Raw genomic sequence first — 18,604 nt, forward strand, 5'->3', positions numbered from 1 at the left:
TTTATTTTCTTCCATCTAAATACCTAGAAAAACTGACATTGCTTTTTTTTACTTACATTATTGATTCCATAATTTGTACTCTGTTGCTACTTTTCATTTGCTTTATTTTAAATAATAGTCAACACATGCATTACAAATGATAGTAAGATAGTAATATTACAGGAGAAGCAAATTTAAACAAATCAATTTTGACACATATTAATAAAGCATAAATTCATCCAAAGTGTACAATCAAAGGTATTCAGTGTAATCACATATTTCTGTATTCATCACTTCAATCATTCTTAGAGCACTCTCATTATTCTAATAAACAAAAAATAAACAAGCAAACAAAACTCATCACTTCTCGATCTCCCTGTGCTTACCCTACCATACGTAGCTATTCTTTTTCCTTCTCTCTAGTATATTTGTGCTTACATTTTGTAAAAAGTCTTATATATGCAATATCATGTATATTCATTCACAGGAGGTTTTACTATCTTATACAGTCCCATGCTACAGTTTTTAGCTTTTCTTCTAGTAATATACATGACCTTAGACTGTCATACACATATAATTGCTTTGCTAGTTACAAACACCATGATATGTTTTCACCTTTTCTGTATTAGTCAGCCAAAAGGGTGCTGATGCAAAATACCAGAAATTGGTTGGTTTTTATAAAGAGTATTTATTTGGGGTAGGAGCTTACAGATACCAGGCCATAAAGCATAAGTTATTTTCCTCACCAAAGTCTATTTTCACATGTTGGAACATATAGCTGCCAATATCTGAGAGGGTTAAGGCTTCCTAGGTTCCTCCCTTTCAGGGTCTTGCTTCTTTCTGGGTTCGGAGTTCCTCTCTTCCCAGGGCTTGCTTCTTCCTGGGCCCATGGTTCCTCTCTTCCTGGGGCTTCCTTCTCTTTCCTCTGTGAGTTTACTTCCTGGCGCTCCAGCTTATCAGCATCAAATTCCAACATCAAAAATTCTCTAACTCTGTCTTTTGCCATGCCTTTTATCTGTAAGTATCTACCCACCAAGGGGCAGGGACTCAATGCCCTATTGACACAAGAGGTTTACTTGATTAAGTAATAAAGTAAACCTCTGAATCCAATATAATCTCATATGCCCAGAGGAAAAGACCAGTTTACAAACATAATACAATATTTCTTTTTGAAATTCATCGATAATATCAAATTGCTACAATTTCTATTCATTTCCAAAGATTTACAAACAATCTTTTTACCAATTCTGCACAGATTAACCCTCAGCTTTTCATTCTCTACCCTCCTTCTATTTTCTGGTGGCCTATATTCTAATTATTAACTCCATAAATTTATACAATATATTTAGTTCATAATAGCACAAACAGTATTTTTCTTTTTGTGTCTGGCTTGATTCACACAACATGCCCTTCAGGTTCATCCATGCTGTCATATGTCTCACGACTTTTCTTCTTACTGCTGCATAATATTCCATCGTGTGCATACACCACAATTTGTTTACCCATTGATCAGGTGATGGACACCTGGGTTCTTTCCAACTTTTGGCAATCGTGAATAACACTGCTATGAATATTGGTGTGCAGATGTCTGTTCATGTCTCTGCTCTCAGTTCTTCTGGGTATATACCTAGTAATGGTATTGCCTAATAATAGCAAGTCTTTTTACAACTTCCTTAGGAACTGCCAAAGAGTCCTCCACAGTGGCTGTGCCATTTTACATGCCCACCAACAGTGAAAAAGCATTCCTATCTCTCTACATCCTCTCCAACACTGACAGTTTTCTGCCTTTTTAATAGCAGCCAGGTTAATAGGTATGAAATGATATCTCATTGTAGTTTTGATCTGCATTTCCCTAGTCACTAGTAATGTTGAGCATTTTTTCATGTATTGGTTCACCATTTGTATTTCTTCTTGAGAAAATTGTCCTTTCAAGTATTTGGCCCATTTTTTAATAAAGTAGCTTGTCTTTTTATCATTGAGTTGTATGATCTCTTTGTATATCAGGATATTAAGACCTTATGGGTTATGTGATTGCCAAATATTTTCTTCCATTGAGTCTGCTGCCTTTATACCCTTTTTACAAAGTCCTTTGAGGTGCAGAAGTGATTTTGAGGTCCTATTTATGTATTTTTCTTTTGTTGCTTGTGCTTTGGTTATAAGGCTTAAGAAACTACCACCTACCACCAGATCTTTCCTACAATTTCTTCTAGTTTTATGTCTGTACCTTTTAAATTTAGGTCCTTGATCCATTTTGGGTTCAATTATGTATAACGTATGAGACAGGGATCCCCTTTCTTTCTTTTGGATATGGATATCCAGTTCTCCCAGCACCATATGTTGAATATACCGTTTCTGGCCCAGCTTGGAGGGCTTAACCGCCTTATCAGAAATCACTTCACTGTAGTGAGGATCTATTTCTGAGTTCCTGATTCAGTTCCATTGGTCAATGTGTCTGTTTTTATGCCAGTACCATGCTGCTTTTATCACTGGAGCTAGGTAACTCCAGAAGTGAGAGTCTTCCAACTTTGTTCTTTTTGAAGACATTTTTGGCTATTCAGAGACCTTTACCCATCCAAATAAATTTGAATGATTTTTCCATTTCTGCAAAAAAAGCTGTTGAGATTTTTGGGGGGATTGCATTGAATCTGTAAATCAGTTTGGATAAACTGACATCGTAATGATATTTAGTCTTCCAATCCATTAACATGGAATGTCCTTCCATTTATTTACATCACCTTTGATTTCTTTTAGCAATGTTTTGTAGTTTTCTGAAAACAGAATCTTTATGTCCTTGGTTAAGTTTATTTCTAAATGTTTGATTTTTTCAGTCACTATTATAAAATGGAATTTTTTTTTCTGATTCCCTCCTCAGATTGCACATCAGTAGTATACAGAAACGCAATTGATTTTTGCATATTAATCTTGTATCCCACCACTTCACTTACCTTGTCTGTTAGTTCTAGCAGCTTTGTCTTGAATTTTCAGGAGATTCTAGATACAGGATCATTCCCCAAGAAAGAGTGAAAGTTTGACTTCCTCCTTTCCTATTTGGGTGACTTTTAATTCTTTTTTTTTTTTTAAGATTTATTTATTTATTTATTTATTTCTCTCCCCTCCCTCCCCCCACCCTGGTTGTCTGTTCTGTCTATTTGCTGCATCTTCTTTGTCTGCTTCGGTTGTTGTCAGCAGCACGGGAATCTGTGTTTTCTCTTTTTGGTTGCATCATCTTGTTGTGTCAGTTCTCCATGTGTGCAGCACCATTCCTGGGCAGGCTGCACCTTCTTTCACACTGGGCAGCTCTCCTTATGCGGCACACACCTTGCGCATGGGGTTCCCCTACGTGGGGGACACCCCTGCATGGCAAGGCACTCCTTGTGCGCATCAGCACTGCACATGGGCCAGCCCCACACAGGTCAAGGAGGCCCCGGTTTGAACCGTGGACCTCCCATGTGGTAGGTGGAAGCCCTAACCACTGGGCCAAGTCCACCGCCACTTTTAATTCTTTATCTAGCCTAAATGCTCTAGCTAGAACCTCCAGCGCAATACTGAATAACAATGGTGACAGTGGGCATCCTTGTCTGAAAGTGGGAAAGCTTTCCGTCTTTTACCAATATGTACAATGCTAGCTATATGTTTTTCATATATGAATTTTACCAAATTCAGAAGCTTTCCTTCTATTCCTATCTTATGGAATGCTTTTATCAAAAAAGAGGTTCTGTGTTTTGTCAAATGCCTTTTCTGCATCAATCAAGAGTATCATGTGATTTTTCTTCTTCAATACAGTTCAATACTGTTGTTCATAGTATCCTCTTATGATCGCTCTTATTTCTGGGGGGTCAGTCAGAATGCGCCCCCCCCCCCCCATTTCTGATTTTATTTGTGTCTAAGGGAGAAACAAATTATAAAACTATTAAGCAATTAAGAAAATTTTTAAATTTTAACCTTTCACTTAAGACATTCACTTCTGGCATTGCAAGTAAAATATCCTGGAAAACTCTTTCTCGGTATTAAGTACCAAAATGTGAAACTTATGCATTTATAATTACAACTTTAAATAAAAGCACGTTTTGTACAGAATTCCAAGCATTTTCTGCCTCGGAAACAAGTGCAGAATCTCTCATCTTTTTTATTCATTCACAGCTTTCTCACTCAAACCTAATTTGATAGTAATAGTTTTTAGCAATTCATCTTTTACTGAGTGTTCCAAAACATTCAACTTAGTTTCCACAGAATGTTTTATAATGATACTTCCGTTAGTTTCTTTAGATTTATGACATGTATATAACTATGATCACAAAAACAATTAGAATAAAGAGGTTTGGGAAGAAACACAACTGACTCTTCGTAAGTATACAATTCAACTCAACTAGTGAACAAAGAATCATCTACAAAGGATCACTAGTATTGAGCACTGAGCATACCACGGGCATACCTAAGGGAATGCCAAACTTTATTTATTCTGGTAAATAGGTTATGTGGAAGGTATCTGAGATCATTTCAATATTCTTGATAATTTTTGGCCACTAGGATATTGATCAAAGTATAAGAAACCACTTTTGACTGCTAGGGTACTAACTGAAAGTATAAGAGAGGAATTTACCAACTCTACTAGAAAATCAACTATACACATTTCCAACCAATGGCTGATAAATAACATTTTTTATAAAATGGATAAAATTATATTTACCTACAACTATACCAAGTAATGGACTAATTCTTTAAACTTATTAATAAATTGGTTTATTTAAATTTAGCCTTAACCTAATCTCATCATATGTCCTTTGTTATAGCACAATATCATTAGTAAACAACTCCACCTAGTAGAGAAATAACCATTCCAGAACTTATGTGTCAGTCACTAAGCCTAACAAAGCTTAACTTTAAAAATGGCAGCTTTCTATTACAACATATAATTTACAAATATATTTTCCTAATCAATATTATAAACAGGGAGGCAGACTTGGCCCAACGGATAGAGCGTTCACCTACCACACTGGAGGTCAGCGGTTCAAACCCTGGGCCTCCTTGACCCGTGTGGAGCTGGCCCGTGTGCAGTGCTGATGTGCACAAGGAATGCCCTGCCATGCAGGAGTGTCCCCCGCGTAGGGGAGCCCCACGCGCAAGGAGTGTGCCCTGTAAGGAGAGCCACCCAGCAGGAAAGAAAGTGCAGCCTGCCCAAGAATGGCGCTGCACATACGGAGAGCTGACACAGCAAAATGACGCAACAAAAAGAAACACAGATTTCCGGTGCCACTGATAAGGATAGAAGTGGTCACAGAAGAATACACAGCAAATGGACACAGAGAGCAGACAATTGGGGGGGGGGGAGAAGAGGAGAGAAATAAATAAATCTTTAAAAAAAATATTATGACCAAATATTTTCATTTGATTAATGATATTTTTGAATCTCTGGATTTTCTCAACATAATCAAATTTTCCTTTTAGAAGGAAAAGAGAAGTAATAAATTAGATGTTATCAAATATGTTCTCTTTTATTAGTAGCAGAAGAAATATTTGGTGTTAAAAGAGGAAACCTAGAAATTTAAACACAAATAGGGAAGTGGATGTGACTCAAGCAGTTGAGCCCCTGCCTACCACATGGGAGATCACAGGTTCAGTCCCCAGTTCCTCCTGGAGAAGATGAACAAGACAGCAAGCTGGCGGAACAAGTAGACATGTGGAGCTGATGCAACAAGGAGATACAAAAGAGGAAAGACAATAAGAGACACAACAAAGCAGAGAGCTAAGGTGGCTCAAGTTCAGTTCCTGGTGCCTCCTAAAGAGAAGACAAGCAGACACAGAGAGCGCACAATAAATGTACCCAGAGAGCAAAAAGCAAGCACAAACAACAAGGAGGAGGGAGAATAAATAAAAATTAATCTTAAAAATAAATAATTTAACACAAATAAAAAATAAATACAAATAAATGTGTTAAAAATTAACCATATCACTAACATTTAGTTAATGCTTAAACATTTAATTTCTCATTAACTTCAATCTGCCTGGATTTAATAACATTTATTATACCACCACTCTGAACACCTTACTTCAAAAACAGCACAACATACTAAAACTTGAAAAAGCAAGATTTTTTACCCTGCAAATTGGTTTTTTTCTTCACAGGAAAAATAGTCTCAGTTAATGTTGCCAAAAAGAACTGAGTATTCATATTGTCATAAAAAGAGGAAAAAATATTCAAAAGTTCCTCCTCAAAAATACAAGTATATAGCAATATCCTGTAAAGAGATGCCAACATGAAACTCTGTTCAAAGTTCCTATGGTCAAAATAAAAATGTAGGGATATAGAGTTTAAAAAAAAACAAACAGGGTTTCTAAACAGTATTTTTACTTTTCCTCACTAATAATACGAAATTTTTTTGTTATCTTGTTAAAATTTAATAAAAATTTATATTAATGTTATAGCAGACAAATAATTATACGTAAGCATTTTCTCTAAAATAACTATTCTTAAACTGTATTATTCAGCCAAAGAGGGCTGATGCAAAGTACTAGAAATCTGTTGACTTTTATAAAGGTTATTTATTTGGGGTGCAAGGTTTTAGTTTTAAGGCCATAAACAGTCCAACTTAAGGTTATTTTCTCACCTAGTCTGTTGCCACATATTGAAGCAAGATGGCAAGCGATCTCTGCAAGGATTCAGACTTCCTCTCTCTCAGCTACAGGCTGGCATATGGCTTGTTCCTTGAGGTTTGCTCAGCTGCAAACTATCAGGCAAACAGCTCACCTCTCTTCTGGGGTCCACAGTATCAAAGTTCTCTTTTCTACCTTGTTTATGGGGCTCTCTCTCTTCCTATCTTCTTCTGTGTCTTCTTGAGTAAATGCCAGTTCTTATCAGCCCACCAAGGGAGTGATGTGGTAGAATCAAAGCCCTAACCTTAACATAATTTAATCAAAGACAATCTCCACTGACTCTAATACAATCAAAGGGCATCACGTCCTGAGGTACAGACCAGTTTAGAAACATAATTCTTATCTTTTTTGGATTTTGGATAATCTCAAACTGCAAAATAAATATATCTACTTTTTAACTTTTTACTTTGAAATAATTTCGAAGTTACAGGACAGTTGTGAAAATGATACAAGCCCTGTACAAAAAACTCCAACAACCCTCACCGCTACCATATATCCAAATCCACCAATTTTAACATTTTGTCACCTTTGTCATATCATTCTTTCTTTTTTCTATCTACATATCTATCTATAATCTTATCAGTTTTCTGAACATTTGAGAGCAGGTTATACACATCATAATACTTTCAAGCATATTTCCTATGAACACTTAGGTAATCATCTTAAGCACAGTTTATTCAAGAAATTTATCACCAATTCAAACATAACCACCTTATTGCCCTTTCCTTTTACTGCACTCCACAGATACTGCTTTTCTCACAAGTTAAAGGTTTGTGGTAACCCTGCATTGAGCAAGTCTATTGGTCCATTTTTCCAATAGCATGTACTCTTTGTCTCTGGGTCACATTTTAGTATTTCTCCCAATATTTCAAACTTTTTCATTATTTTATCTGTTATGATAATGTGATTAATGAAAAAATTTTTTTCTAAAAGAGTTATTTTATTTATTTCTTTCCCTTCCTCCCCACTCCCCCCCCCCCCCCCCCCCCACCCACTGTCTGCTCTGTGTCCATTCACTGTGTGTTCTTCTGTGTCCACTTGCATTCTCGGCAGCACTGGGAATCTGTGTCTCTTTTTGTTGCATAATCTTACTGTGTCAGCTCTTTGTGTGTGCAGCGCCACTCCTGGGTAGGCTGAGCTTTTTTTGCATGGGGCAGCTCAACACAGGGCGTACTCCTTGCACATGGGGCTCCCCTATGCAGGGGACACCCCTGCATGGCACAGCACTCCTTGCACGCGGCAGCACTGCATGTGGGCCAGCTCGCCACATGGGCCAGGAGGCCCTGGGTTCGAACCCTGGAACTCCCATATAGTAGGCGGCTGCTTGATCAGTTAAGCCATGTCTGCCTCCCTAATTAAAGAAAACTGATATTACTGTTGCCATTGTTTTGGGGAGCCACAAATTGCACCTATATAAGACAGCGAACTTAATAAATAAATGTTGCATGTGTTCCTTTCCCCCCATCTCTCTCCCTTTCTTCAGGCCACCCTGTTCCCTGAGACACAACAATATTGAAATTAGGCCAATTAATAACCCTACAATGTCCTCTAAATGTACGAGTAAAAGGAAGAGTCCCACCTCTCTCACTTAAAATCAAAAGCTAGATGATTAAGCTTATTGAGGAAGGCATGTTAAAAGCTGAGACAGGCTAAAAGTTAGGTCTTTTGCGCCAAAGAGTTAGCCAAGCTGTGAATGCAAAGGAAGAGTGCTTAAAGGAAATTAAAAGTGCTACAACAGTGATAAGAAAGCAAAACAGTCTTACTGCTAATAAGAAAAAAGACTTAGTGGTATGGAGAGATCAAACCAACCACAACATTCTCTCAAGCCAAAGCCTAATCCAGAGCCATGCTCTCTCTTCAAAACCAGGAAAGCTGAGAGAAGTGAGGAAGCTGCAGAAGAAAAATTTGAAACTGGTAGAGACTCATGCATGAGGTTTAAGGAAAGATGCTGTCTCCATAACATAAAAGAGCAAGGTAAAGCCACACATGCTAACGCAGAAGCTGTAGCAAGTTATCCATAAGATCTAGGTAAGATAATCATGAAGGCGGCTACACTAAACAACAGAACTTCAGTGTAGAAGAAGCAGCATTATATTAAAATATGCCATCTAGGAATTTCTTGCTGAAGAGAGGAAAAGTCAATGCCTGGCTTCAAAGCTTCAAAGGACAGGCTGACTCTCTTTTTAGGGACTAATACAGCTGGTGACTTTTAAGTTGAAGCCAGTGTTCTTTTACCATTCCAAAAATCCTAGGACCCTTAAAAATTATGCTAAATCTACCCTGCCTATGCTCTATAAACAGAACAAAGCCTGGAAGACAGCAGATCTGTTTACAACAAGGTTTAAAAATATTTTAAGCCCATTGTTGAGACCTACTTCTCAGAAAAAAAGATTCCTTTCAAAACATTACAGCTCATTGACAATGCACCTAGTCACTCAAGAGGTCTCTCTGATAGATATGTACAACGAGAAGAATGTTGTTTTTAAGTCTGCTAATACAACATCCATTCTGCAGCCCATGGATCAAGGAGTCATTTCAACTTTCAAGTTTTATTCTTTAAGAAACATATTTCTAAGGATGTAGCTGCCACAGATAGTGATTTCTCTGATGGATCTGGGCACAGTAAGTTGAAAACCTTCTGGAAGGGACTGACCACTCTAAAGGCTAGTAAGAACATTTGTGATTCATGGGAGGAGGTCAAAGAAGTTGATTCCAAGTCTCATGGATGACTTTGAGGGAATCAAGACTTCAGTGGAGGAAGTAATTGTAGATGCTATGAACTAGAATTAGAATTATAAGAGAAGCCTGAAGATGTGACTGAATTGCTACCATCTCCTGATAAAACTTGAACGAATGAGGAGTTACTTCTTATGGATGAGCAAAGAAAATGATTTCTTGAAATGGAATCTACTCCTAGTTAAGATACTATGAACACTGTGAAATGGCAACAAAACATTTAGAATATTACATTAAGTTAGTTGATAAAGCAGAGGCAGGATGTGAGATGACTGAACCTAATTTTGAAAGAAGTTCTAGTGTGGGTAAAATGCTGTTAAACAGTATTGCATGCTACAGAGAAATCTTTTGTGAAAGGAAGAGCCAATAAATGCAGCAAATTTCACTGTTTTCTTAATTTAAGAAATTGCCATAGCCACCCCAACCTTTAGTAACCACCACTCTGATCAGTGTAGCCACCAACATTAAGGCAAGACCCTCCATCAGCAAAAAGACTATACAACTCACTCGAGGTTAAGATAATGGTTAGCATTTTTAGCAATAAAATATTTTTTAATTAAAGTATGTACATTGTTTTTTAGACATTATACTATTTTACACTTAATAGACTACATTACAGTACAAAAATAACTTTTATATGCACAAAAAATTCATGTGACTCACTTCATTGTTTGCACTTGCTGTCTGCTCATCTTTTTTTAGGAGACACCAGGAACTAAACCCAGGGCCTCCCATGTGAGAGAAAGGTGCATAATTGCATAATCACTTGAGCCACCACTGCTTCCTGTTTGTTGTGTCTCTCATTGTGTTTCTGTGTTGTGTCTCTTCATTGCATCATCTCACTGTGACATCTTGTTGCATGATCTTGTTGTGTCAGCTCACCATCTCGCTCATCTTCTTTAGAAGGCACCAGGAACCGAACCTGGGACCTCCCATATGGTAGGCAGGAGTCCAGCTGCTTGAGCCACATCAGCTTCCCAGATTATATGTTTTAAATGAACAAGCTAAGGTAATGCTTTCTATGAAATTGCAGGAATATTGTAGAAACTTTTAACGTAGTCAACATTGTAAATTTTCTTTATTTGTCAGGGGTCTTATTTTGTCAAATCAAACTGTTTGACTTCCAGATACCCAAAGATATTAGTTGATTGAAGTTACCATCACAGCCTAAGAATAAACTGTTTATTCTTTCTAGTAACAGGGACAAGAAAAGAAACAGGGAGGTGGATGTGGGTCAAATGATTGGGCTTCCATCTTTCATATGGAGGACCCAGGTTCAAGCCCTGGGGCCTTCTGGTAAAGGCAGGCCTGTACGGCAAGCCACACAGCAAGATGATGACACAGAAAAAGAGAGACAAAGGGGAGACTCAAGGCAAGGTACAAAAGAAACCAGGAACGAGTGGTGCAAGTAACGGGGAACCTCTCTCCACATCGGTTCCCCAGAATCGAATTCTGGTGAATCCTAGAGGAGAAAACAAAAAAAGAGAAACAGACACAGAAGATCACACAGCAAATGGATACAGACAAGGGAGGGAAAAAAAAAAAAAAACAGAGCAGGGGAAGGGGGAGGAAGAAACAGAAATGAAACAGACCTTTTCCCCCTCAGTTAAGAAAAGGTTGTATTTTTCCTAAAGATGTTTTATTTCTAAATTAAGGAAGTTTCTAGGTCCTCTTAAGACAGTGAATTACAAAAGGTTGCTGACTCTCCCCTAAAATCAACCTAGAAAAACTAGAGAAGAGAAAAGGAATCATGGAAATAAGGAACCAACCAAAAACTTCAAGAAATCCTAGAAAGTGTCAAATGCCTTGAAGTAGGAAATGGAGAGGGGAGGACTCCTGACTTGGGTGGAGAGCAAACACTCATGATGAAAGAACAGGTTAGAGAAAAATCTGTGTGGCTCTTCTCTTTCCCTCACAATAGTTTAAGACAATTCTTTTCTGCCCTGCCAATACAGAAATTAGCAGCAATTGTTTAAGCTGCAGGTGCCATTAGGTAATGTCAGAGTAGAACAAAACCCCTGCTGGGATGAGATCTGACTGACATTTCTCTCTTCTATCCTCTCCCCTTCTAAAACCCCACACTGGACGAATTACAACTACACCAGTTCCCATTCCCAAATTGGCAGAGTAACGGTTAAGTTAATGTGCCAACTGGGCCAGTTTATGTGTCCAATTGTTTAGTCAAGCAAGCACTAGCCTGATTGTTACTATGAGTATATTCCATCGATTTAAAACATAAATCCGTTAATTGTTATCTATGGCTGATTATATCTACAATAAACTAAGGAGATTGCCTTCAACAATGAGAGAGGTCTCATCCAATCAGTTGGAGGCCTTAAAAGGAGAAGTGATGATTTCAGCTGTTAGAAGGGAGAATTTCCATCTCTACTTTAGCCAGTAGCTTCTCCTGGGGAATTCATTGAAACCCTTCATCGGAGTTCCCAGCTTGCAGCCTGCTCTATGGAATTTGAATTTGCCAATCCCCACAGTCATATGAGCCAATTCCTATAATCTCATAATATTTACATAACATATAAATACAAATAAATATAAATATCCTGTCAGTTCTGTTTCCCTAGAGAACCCTGACTAGTTCATGCAGAAAACCTGCATTTCTCAGCCTTCTTTATACATTTGGGGCATGTAACTGAGTCTTGGCCAAAGTAGTGTGGGCAGAATTGATGCAGGCCACTTTCAAGACTCACCATTAATAGCTTTCTATGAATTCCTCTAGTCCTCTCTTCCCACCCCACACCAACCTTGGAAGCCACATGTTGAGATGGTTTAATCTCTGAGTCAATTCTACATGGGTGAGAAATAAACTTGTGTTGTCAAATCAGGGAGATTTGGAGGCTGTGCAACATAGCCTTTTCTATTCTAATACTCAAAGAGAATGCCAACCCTGCTCCCCGACAAACAATGTTGACCAGGAGTTTCTTGGTAGCGTAATAATAAACAGGAGAAATCAACAGTCATTTGGTGGTACCTGGGTTTCTCTAATCCTGAGCTCAACCCATCTCCTCTCCTGAAAATACACAAATACACATTTATACATACACATACACAGGCTTCATTTTTTTAGACCTTGGCTATGTCTCTGTTCAGTCTCACCATTTCCAAATCCCAGACATGGGGAGAAAGTACACAGAGACTATGTGCTAGCTGAATAAAATAATTAACTACACTGAATAAATTTAATACATGATTTAATACATGAACAGACTATAAAATGCATATTGACTACCCCATTGGAGAAAGGTACTGTTTCATTTGAATAGCAGGAATCCCTTAGGAGCTGGAAAAGGCAAGAAACAGACCCCAAAAAGGAACACAGCCTGATACCCTCATTTTAGCTTAGTGAGAAACATTTCAGACTTCTTACCTCCAGAACCGTAAGATAACAAATTTGTGTTGTTTTAGGCCACTAAATTTGTAGTAACTTGTTACAGCAGCAATAGGAAACTGATACATAGCTTTGTGAATTATCCAGTTCTCAATGTACTTAGCATGCTCAGAGATATTTTTCAACTTCGCTTACAGAAGAAATTTAAAAGAGATGGGATCACAGTCATGAATTAACTGGAAACTGAATTCTTGATGATCAGGAACCTGCCCAAAAGTATAACTCCATCTCCTTGGTGGGATTCTGATTCCACCCAGATAAAGTCCCAACCCAGCATGGAAGTATGTTAGCTGATGGATAAAACACTTTCTGAACAGAGACCTTTTTCCTCAGTGTCTCTAGTCTCTAGTTCAGGATTCATTTTTGTGGAATCATTAAATATAGGTACTGCCACTTATGAAATCTACAGCCTTTGGCAAACCACATTTTTTCTTGTTTTAGGACAGAACTCATCACAAAACTTTAGATTTCACAAACTACTAAAAAACAAAACAAAATGTGTTGCCAGATTTTATTTTATAAAGAACTTTAAAAAAAAAATAAAAAAGAAGCAACCACCATCTACAATGACCCGTCTTTCATAAAATATGAAATTTTAGCAGGACATACTTTCTAAAAGGACAAACTTTTAAACTGAATAAATCTCTCTTTTATAAGAAAGGCAGGAGGTCTCTGGGAAAATGGTGGTAGAGGTAGCATACTTTTTCAATATCCCAGAATTTCTCGATAAACACAGTTAGAGCAATCAGGAGAGCAAAACCAAAACCTAGAATAGAATATCTACCATTCTAAGCATTGCCCAAATGACTATCCCATCATAATCAGGCCAGAATATACAAAAACAAAAGTAGAAAGAAAGGAAAAAGATCACGCCTTATAATCACCAAAATATAAAATACTCTTAAAATCTTAGTGCATTCCCCTTGTAGTTTGTTTCACATATTTAAATGTATGTACTCAATCTCTACAACTGAGATACTTGATTTTCTCAATATAATGGTATATCATAAATATTTTTCTTTTAACCATCACTTCAATGGTCATTTACTATTCTATTGGATGGCAATATCATTGTTTTCTCTTTTATAAATAGCACTACAATGAACACCTATGTGGCAGTTCCTTTTAGTCCCCTTAATATTAAATGTGCCATATGTTAAAGAATAGTCTAGGGAAAAGGACTTTGGCCCAGTGGTTAGGGCGTCTGTCTACCACATGGGAGGCCCGCGCGCGCGGTTCAAGCTCCGGGCCTCCTTGACCCGTGTGGAGCTGGCCCATGCGCAGTGCTGATGCGCGCAAGAGTGCCCTGCCACGCAGGGGTGTCCCCCGCGTAGGGGAGCCCCACGCGCAAGGAGTGCACCCATGAGGAGAGCCGCCCAGCGAAGGAGTGGCGCCGCCCACACTTCCCGTGCCGCTGACAACAACAGAAGCGGACAAAGAAACAAGACGCAGCAAAAAGACACAGAAAACAGACAACCGGGGGAGGGGAGGGGAATTAAATAAATAAAAATAAATCTTTAAAAAAAAAAAAAAAAGAATAGTCTAAACTTATTATTCACTTACAGGTAAATGTACTGGGTTGAATAATGCCCCCACACACCCTTTTCAGGTCCACCCAGAACCGTAAAATGTGACCTTCAGAAATAGAGTTTTTGCAAATGTAATATAATAAAATTAAGATGATGTCACAATGGATTAGAGTAAATCCTAATTCCAAATTCCTTAGGAAATTTGGACCAGACTTGCAGACACAAAAAGAGAACGATCATGTGAAGATGAAGGTAGAGATTAAAGTTATGTTGTCACAATCCAAGGAAAACCTGGAGTTACCAGAAGGTGAAAGAGGCAAAGATCATCCTCCCTAGAAGTTAGGAGGGAGCATGGACCTTATAACAACTTGATTTTAGATCCCAGAACTGTGATAGAATAAATTTCTGTGGTTTTAAGTGACTGTTTTGCTACTTTTGTTATGGTAGCCCTAGGAAACTAATATAGTAATATAGTCTTTAGTTTCTCATAAAGTACTTCCTAAAATTAAAAGCATATTTTAGAAGAAAAACTATTTCAAAAATCTTTAGTGAAGAAAATAAGTAATTTTCTCTAATTTTTCAAGGCATTCACATCTAGACCATGAGCTTCCAGAACCAACCAGTTAGTAACCCTGCAACAAAATACTTTTTAAATGAGGTTTTCACGCAAATGGTTAACAAATAAAAACTTATGTGTATATGTATGCAGATTTTAACTTAAAGTAAGATGAAAATTAATCGCCTGCATGAAATAAAGTCAACAGAAATTAAGACATTAAAATCCTGAGCCCTGAGTTTCTTACCATAAAGAATCACAAAGAAACCCAGTGAGTTTTTATATATGAATTTCCAAAACTAACATTCACTTACTTAGATGAATGAAAATAATCTTGCCCACTGTGCCAGCGCATGCCACTGAATAAAAATTCTACTTTGAAATATCAAAAGCTATGGTACACAGTATCTGCAGCTTCCACACCGTCAATAAGCTGTTTGACATAAGTTAAAGAAGTGGCATCAATTTACAATAAATTTAAAATATATTACAAGTATTAAAGTACTATTAGTTTCAAAAGACACTACTTAAATGACAGGTGTGTCACACTGTGGAAAATACTTCATAAAAAAAGAATTTAAATGTTTTCTGGTTTATATGCAAATAGTTGAGACTTCAAGAAAAATATTTCAGTACTCAAATGTAAATAGCTTCTATAAGAAATTACTAAGCAAATTCCATTCAAGAACTAAAGTAATAATGCAAAAATGTTTCTATTATGTTATGAACACTTATATCCTTGTACTTTAACATAAAATTATATTTGGTAACACCGACAAGGTATTTCCTAAAATCAAAATGTTATTCAAAATCAATGCATAACAAAAAAGCACACAAAATGAAAATATTCCACAAATTACTCTTTTCTAACTATATACTGCTTGTAACAATAAAGCACAATGCAAAAAGCATGCAAACACAGGGAAGCAGATGTGGCTCAAGCAGTAGGGCACCCACCTACCATATGGGAGGTCCCAAGTTCAGTTCCCAATGCCTCCTAAAGAAGATGAGCAAGACAGCAAGTTGACCCAACAGGCTGGCATAGCAAGCTGACGCAAAAAAATAACACAATGAGGAGACACATCGAGGAAACACAATGGGAGACAAAATAAGCAGGGAATGGAGGTAGCTCAAGCAATTGGGTGCCCCCCTACCAAACAGGAGGTCCCAGGTTCAGGTTTAGGTGCCTCCTAAACAGAATATGAGCAGATAAGGTGCCTCCTAAACAGAATATGAGCAGATACAGAGAGCACGCAACTAATAGACGCAGAGACAGCAACTGCAAAAAGGGCGGGGGGGGGGGCGGAGGGGGAGGATAAACAAATAAAAACCAGTCTTTAAAAGAGCATGCAAACACTAATCAAACAAAAGCAGGAAGGGCTATATTAATATCAAAGTAAAACAAGGAATATTAGCAAGACCAAAAAAGTAATTAAAGGATTTAATTCACCCAAACAACATATATAATTCTAAATGTGTAAGCATTTAAAAGAGTACCTCCAAAATACATGAGGCAAAGACTAATGAAACAAGCAACAGAGAAATCCAATTAGAGTTGGAAACATCAACACTCCTCTCTCAGTAATCATCAGAATACTAGTCAGAAAACCAGTACGGACAATGTAAACCATTGACCATGGATAATGGCTATGTTTCAATATTTGTACATTAGTTGTAACAAATGTACCATTCACGTATAAAAAGGTTATTGATACGGGAAGGGGAAAAGGGGGAGGATGTTGAGTATATGGGAGTTCCCTGTGTTCTGTATGTGACTTTACTGTGACCTAAAACTTCTCTGAAGACAAAATGAAAAAAATTAAGTCACTGGGGAAGAAATGGAAGAAAATGTCACTGTACATACAGGACAAAAGATATTCCAGTGATGAAAAGCAAAATGTCAAAATAAATTTTTTTTAGTATTTTTCATTATTTTAATATTCCAATTCTTAAATTTTATTTTAGTTTGTTTTTCTAGATTATGTATTTTATTTATGTTTAAACCTATCATTATTTCCTTTTCCTATTAATTGTATTTGACAATATTCTTGGCTTCATTTTTGAAGAAATTTTGGATCAGATCACAGAAGGGTTTATTACAACTGTGGCAGGGGAGGATCATTGGTGTGGGGTGTCAGGGATGGGGGATACACAGGAGGAAGTTCACCTGGGCATACATATAAGGTACATAAATGTGTTCAAACATTCATGTGGCATTGTCACAGTGGGCGTAGATCTGCACAATAATAGAAAGAATATTGAATTCCCATCCTGTGGAGCTCTACCACATTCTCCAATGGAACAGCAACAATCCCCCAAGTACAAGGGCAATGACTAGTGAAGAAGGATGGTCTATTAATGGGCCCTTGATATTGACAACTATGCTTAGGAGCCTTTGCTCCTGAAATTGCAACTTAGCCTAGTACTGTAGGATGCCTAAGAGTTACCTCCTGAGAGTCTCCATGTCCATCAAATGTGGCATCTCTCTAAACCAAACTCAGCATATAAATGCATTACCTTTCCCCCAGCATAGGACATAACTCCCAGGGATGAGCCTCCTGGGCACCAAGGGATTGCTACCCAGCACCAATTAGAATGCATGGGAAAAGACCTTGAATAAAAATGGGGAAAGGTAAAGACAAATGAGTTTATATGACTAAGAGACTTCAAAGTGAGCCGGGAGGTCATTCCAGAGGTAACTCTTATACATGTTTCAGCAGGATCTCACAGTTTGCCAAAGTAGATACTACCCCCAAACAACGGGGTTCCTGAGGGCTCTGGAGACACTCAGGTCCTACATTCATGACAGATAGCTCTGGAGTTTAGTGCCTTGCCACTGGCCGTACTTTAGAGTTTGTGTACCCAAGTGTGACAGTGTGGGACTCAGATGTGACTTCTCCACGCATGCCTCTTCTGTCCCTTCTATTTGAACCTACAATTGGTGCTGGAGTTGGTTGGTGTACCTCCAAGAGACTTTAATCTCTGGACTGTCCATGTGCCAGTTGGGTCCTGAGCCTCAGCAGAGTTGCAACACCTAGTCTCCAATTCATTGGACTCACCCAGAAAACCTAACAAGGTGGTGAGGATGGACAACCACCATACCAAGGAACTGAGAGAGTCCACAACTGCAAGCAAGAAAGTCCCACCCATCAGCCTATGGGATTGAGGCCCCCTCTCAATTAGGTGTGGACTGGGTATCACCATCCCAGAATCTTCAGGATTGGGGAATAAAATACAGACTAGAGCTGAGTTACTGGTATTCTACTATAAACTTATTGTGATTCTTGCAATAAAAGAAATTATATCATTGATATGGAGACAGTGGCCACTGGAGGTACTGAAAGCAGGGAGAGGCAAAAAGAGGTGTAATATGGGGGCATTTTGGGGACTTGGAATTGTCCTGAATGATGCTGCAATGACAGATACAGACCATTATATATAACCTACAGAATTGAGTGAGAAAGAGTGTAAACTACAAAGTAAGTTAAACCATGCTAAGTGGCAATGCTCCGAATGTGTTCTGCAATTGTAATGAATGCACGACACTAATGAAAGAAGTTGTTAATGTGGGGAAGGGTGGGAGGTGTGGGGAGTGGGGCATATGGGAATCCCTTATATTTGTGTAGCAGTTTGTGTAATCTAAGTATCTTTTTAAAAAATAAAAAATACATTAAAAAAGAAAAGAAAAAAAAAGAAACCAGTATGGATATAGAACATTTAACACTATTATACAATGTGACCTGACATTTA

At 37.9% G+C, this 18,604-nt stretch overlaps 1 protein-coding gene across 10 annotated transcripts in view; it reads right to left on the reverse strand.

The window, feature by feature from the left end:
- The window catches only part of MIPOL1 (mirror-image polydactyly 1), a 377,520-nt gene that overhangs the window by 350,892 nt on the left and 8,024 nt on the right, over positions 1 to 18,604 (reverse strand). The window lies entirely within an intron of this gene.

Source organism: Dasypus novemcinctus, chromosome 3 (assembly GCF_030445035.2).
Source record: "Dasypus novemcinctus isolate mDasNov1 chromosome 3, mDasNov1.1.hap2, whole genome shotgun sequence".
In the NCBI taxonomy this organism is placed as follows: Eukaryota; Metazoa; Chordata; class Mammalia; order Cingulata; family Dasypodidae; genus Dasypus; species Dasypus novemcinctus.